Here is a 5,753-nt window from a genome sequence, read left to right on the forward strand (position 1 = left end):
CAATAATTGCCTGAATGTCACTCTGTTGAACTTACAATGACAAACACTTTAATTGGAATAACAGTTAATTATCAGGCCTTTTGGGAATAAATCTCAAGCCTCGGCAAATAGCTTATAGAGTCCCAGTGATGGTTTGCTTGTCACAATGATAATAAAGAAGACATTTGAACATGAACCAGACTGATCTTAACACTGCTTGTAATGCCATGCTTTGCGATTTGAAACGTAAGATCACGTGACATTGCTAGAGCAGCAGCGCCACATAGTGGAAGAAGAAAAAGGGAATGTCACGAAATGACTGTTAAAACTTGTCATTGTCCGCTGCAATATCCACATCGCTATATGACTTAAACCTTGGTTTCGTAAATAAGTAAGATTTTCCACGAAAAGTTACGCTCAATATTTTGTAAATTTTGCACAGCAACAGACAACATACTTGGAAATATTTTTGGGAACGTTATGCATTTGTGGAAATAGTGCTGGGAACCATTGGGTTCATTAGCAAATCTATAAGAAGTTTCTCGCAGGAGCTATACAGAAGGTCAAGCCCTGGCAATTAATAGGTTTGTGCAAGCGAAGCAGTAGATTCGTCAAACCACTCGTACAGGATGCAATCAGGTCTGGTATCGGCAATCAAACCTCGGAAATAATGTCAAAGACATCGGCAAAAGTCGCAATGTGATTCCATCGAACCAATGTTCTTCGTATTAATGCAATGGATAAACACGGAAAACTGCATAATGGTAACTGAATTTAATGCCTCACAAAAAATAGTACAACATTTTGGTTTGGTATATACGACGATGCATGAGCACAAAAAACACTTCCGGTGTCTCTACGGGGAGAAGAATGTCTTTGAATAGTGACATTGCCATATTGATGTGAATCATCAAATAGAACAAGTTGTTTGAATTTGGGCATTGCGTGAGAATGAAAGTTCCACAAAAGATTTCCCAAATATTTAAGTTCTGATACTGCGAATTGAATCAAAGTTTGGAGTTTGTCTGGATGGCAAATTTCTTGTTGTATTACACATAACTGTGATTTGGTGTGGAGTATAAAGAGGGTTTCCATACCATGCTAATTTCTAGAATTTGTGCATATTTCCACAAGCAGTGTTTTTGAAAATAAAACTCTGCCTTTTTCCATGACACTTGTTTCCTTTGTGCTTACGTGTTTGTTTTTTTGTTTATGTTTTGCATCCTAACGAGTCTATTTCTTAAAAAATTACGGATTATCAATGACATGGCGCGGTGGTAAACGATTTCTGATGGATCACCTTCAGAAAAGTCCAATCATTCTGACGAATCAATATATCTTCAAGAACGGACGAAGTGTGAAATGCATTAGAAATGTCGACGGAAAAAGAAACATGCTTGCGTTGTCGATAATAACCCTGGGTGTAACACGTAATAGTAATTGCTGCAGATTGCTACGTAATAAACGGTGCAAATGAAAGCGTTGGTTTGAGTTTGATTTTTCCATGGGGTTTTCATAAAAGGGTAACAAATATTAAGAAAATAATGAAATTTAAATATTTTCATTGATAGTTTTTTTGTCATACATTTTTTGATGAAATGTTCACTGGCATCGCAGCCAAGGCTTGGCACCTAAGCTTGATTATCCACTGTGGCTCCTATAGGCGCAACAAATCCTGTGGGGGCGAAAGGCCTGTTGGCTAATAATTTCCCGAATGTCTATTCCAACTGTCTATCTGTAGAATTTATGATGATAAACACTTTAATTCGAATAACAGTTAATTATCAGGCTTTTTGGAATAAATTCCAATCCCCGGCGAATAGCTTATAGAGACTCAGTGTTGATAGTCTTGTTACAATGATCACATAGAGAATGCAATTGGACATGTAACAGACTGATCTTAACACAACTTGTAATGCCATGCACTGCGATTTGAAACGTAAGATCACATTGCTAGATCACCAGCGACACATAGTGGAAGAGGAAAAAGGGAATGTCACGAAATGACTGTTAAAACTTGTCATTGTCCGCTGCAATATCCACATCGCTATATGACTTAGACCTTGGTTTCGTACACAAGTAAGATTTTCCCCGAAATGTTCGCAAATGCATTTCAACGCTCAGTATAAAATAGCGACTTATCGAAACCCAATATTTCAAGCTTACTCTTGCGGCTTTGAGTTTCCTTTATGAAACATCTACTTTCAATTGAGCGCATTATAGTAGATATAAAGACGTAAGAATACAAAGCGATTAAATTCATGCTTCTCATCGAACCTTCATGAAGAAATTGGTCGTGTTTTTTGAACACTGCAACATTATACCGTGTTAGAAATAGATATTAAGTTGTTTCGGTAAATTCACACACACCTGTGTCCAATATAGAACATAATGGATGGTTGCGACAGCAACGCACCGGAACTGACGTAGTGTTTAATTGAAATTGCACCTTAATATACGTACCGCCAATTTGAAGCACCACATAAATTGCACACGCACCAAACTTTAAACCGTACCAAACATATAAAAAACATTTCTTTCGACATCTTTCCACCCAATATTGAGTTCCAATTTTACACGGAAACAAGGTTTACAAACAGTTGTTTGTGCAGGAGACGATACATGGTTCTCGCCGATGCAAGATTTGCTGTCGCTAAACTTAACTCTGTGAGTCGGGTTGGCGAGCACGTGTTTGCACACTTCCGACGTTGCCGATCGTTGATGTTCAGCGATGCGTGTCCACAAGTTTCTTGATATCTGTCCAATGTAGGATTGACTACACGAATATAGGAGTTTGTTAACGACGGACGAAAGGTCTTCTTTTTGAATGGAAAATTCTGCGCAAGTTTGAGTGGGTCATGTTCCACGCCCTATACAGTCTTACTGTCTCTGCAGCGGTAATCGAAACGTGTTGATCTCCGACGGACTCGGTGGTTGATACGGTCTGGGTATGACAACCTCATCACACAGAATTTTGCGTTTTTGTGTGTGGATTTTGGAATGGCCACCTCATATTGTTTATTCATTACCGAACTTACGCACATAGCAACGAACTTGTTTCAACCTATTTTTCTCGAAATTATGGTTGTTTTGTTTATATGTGTGCACTACGGTATATAAGCATATTTTACCGTGCAAAATAAGTTTGATTCTAGCGCTACAGTGATGGAGCAGGAATTATGGATCGTGGCAAAATATATTACGGGAAAAAGGGCCAGGTTTTTTTTAGCTGCAGTATCTTTGTATTCGAAGACATTAATTAGGAAAGTTATTTTTATAGCAAGCGATAGGTTAGCGTACACGTGTCACAAACAAAAACGTATTATCATTGTATTTAATCTAAAAGAAACGACCGTTTGCAACTGTTCTGGTTACGCTGTATGATTAGTATAATGTGCCACAATCAATCTGTGACTACCTGTGTGATTACTACCACCGTGCGGAATAATGATAGCAATTAACTGTCATATAAATGCGTTCTTGTTATCGAACGTTTTCAGTTGATGGTTTAGCCTACAGTCATTTCGATACGAACAATTTAAGGAAACTCAACATCAACAGGGAAACAAAAATGTTCATCTTTTGTTAGTTTTCGTTCACTAATATCAATTCACTTATAAATGTTTTGACAAATGCCTTAGCCAGGGGTTCACAAATGGATTCATCAGGCTTGTCCACAAGCATATGAACAATGCACAATGTTACAGGACCTACGATGCAATGCGTGTTAATGATGCTTGAATGTCATTGCGTAAACCACTAAGTGGCGACAGCAACTCTGGAGCGATGTCTGACTGAAATAGGAAGTCATTGTGTTCGTACAACTGACTTGGAGGTCCACAATGCAACAGCACACATAGAAATCTGTTTTGAGACTAGATCTTATGCAGAAATATCTCGTCAACTATTTTGCAATGGAAATATTTTGCGGTGCCAGATCACCCAGCACATAGAACACAACACGCAATTGTATTCAATGTTGAGCAGAATGGGAGGCGCGACGGAAACACAAACACTACAAAAATTTCCATTTGTTTTGAGCTTGATTTATTAATAGCGGCTCGAGGCTCACGCTTTTGGGGAGAAGAGAAAAAAGAGTGTTTTTCTTGTAAATGTGTATTTGCCTTCCGCAGAGTTATTAAAATATGATAGGAATTCCATTTTATGGAAAGTGATTACTTGACCCACAAACAGTTTATCAAAAAAAAACGCATGTAATCCATAGTCTAATCTTTTTGCATGTAATTGCTTTAAGCGTAGTTCTTGTTGGTATTGGCAAAAATTGTTGTGAAAATAATATAACATTTTCAATTTGCCGCTAGATGTCGCAAGTGGTAGCGTATTGACAATATATTTTTATGTGTCATGATCAGATTCTACCTGTAGCACGCGTAGTGTGCGGACGTGCGAGAAATGGCAGAAAAGCCAAGTTACGCGCAAGTAGCATATAAAAAGTCGGCCGAATGGAGAAGGCCAAACTGTCTAAGTTTGAAGGCGGAAGGCATTTTGAAAAGAGAAAATGTGTTAGAAACTCTTAATAATCTACAGTACTCAATCAAAAAGCTTACTGGAATAGCTGAAATGAGGGGAAACTCTTTTGACATCACCTGTACATCTAGAGAACATGTGCTCGACCTATATGCAAAGCTTAGTACCCTAGAAGGGATAAAACACCTATGACTTTATGAAAGCGACAAAGTTAATGTCGCTGTAGGATGGGTTCCAATACCCTTTCCAAACCAGGCAATCGCAGAAGAGTTGACAAAAAAATATGGGAATGTTTCCAAGATGATACATCGTAAAGGAAGAGAAGGTTTGCTTTCAGGCATGCGTATCGCCACAATGAATGTATCCGACCTAGAAGATAACCCAATCCCAAGCTACATTCGAATTTTGGACTGCGAATTTTATGTTACCTACCATGGTCAGGTAGCAACCTGTAAATACTGCGGGGAAAAGGGTCACAAACAATTCGTTTGCCCAAAACGTAAATTGGATTTCCCAGAGCTTGCAAATGTTCAGCCATCAAAACGTGCAAACACATCAGAATTGAAGCAAAAGCAAGGTAACAAAAATCCCGGAGCACCAGGTGCAAGTCTGGAGCAACCTGATAAGAAAGCTGCGACTACAACTGATAAGAGCCCAAAGGGCGATAGTGCCAAAGTGCCAAACACTGTAGCTGATTACAACTTGACCGATGAGTTCCAACTGTTCCTTGTGGAAGTGGGGAGTAAAGTCTGCAAATGTCCGACATGTCGAAGCACAATGCGCCTTATGCCATGTTGTCAGGACTTTCAACCAGAATTCCGAAAGGAGGAGGGCACCTTCGAATGTATCCAATGCGAAAGGTACTCTATCATATGTGTATGTAACGCGATGAATCGCGTCCCTAAGTCAACGATGAGCATTGATTGTTGTAATGCTGTGTGTAAACATAAAATAATTAACTGTGGCTGTGGCAAAGTATTTGCGCAGCTCATAAACCCTGGCGAACCCTTTTGTTGTCCGTGCGGCATGGAATTTGAGTGGGACATCGAGATTGGACTGAAAAAATATTAAATAATGTCATAATGGCGTCACATATTGTTTCCTTTAATGTTCGGGGCCTAAACAAGACTATCAAACGAAAATCAGTGTTTAACTTTTTGCGTCGCAAGTGTCACATTGCTTTTTTGCAAGAGACCCATTCCAGTCCTGACAACGCGAAATTATGGCAACTAGAATGGGGCGGGGAAGCTATTTGGTCACATGGCAATAGGAGCAGCAGGGGAGTA

The 5,753-nt window shown here is 39.2% G+C and overlaps 1 pseudogene; it reads left to right on the forward strand.

The window, feature by feature from the left end:
- Nucleotides 1-4,392: 4,392 nt before the first annotated feature.
- Nucleotides 4,393-5,538, forward strand: LOC145907330 (uncharacterized; annotated as a pseudogene).
- Nucleotides 5,539-5,753: the final 215 nt, after the last annotated feature.

This window comes from Ascidia mentula, chromosome 6 (genome assembly GCF_947561715.1).
Source record: "Ascidia mentula chromosome 6, kaAscMent1.1, whole genome shotgun sequence".
Lineage (NCBI taxonomy): Eukaryota > Metazoa > Chordata > Ascidiacea > Phlebobranchia > Ascidiidae > Ascidia > Ascidia mentula.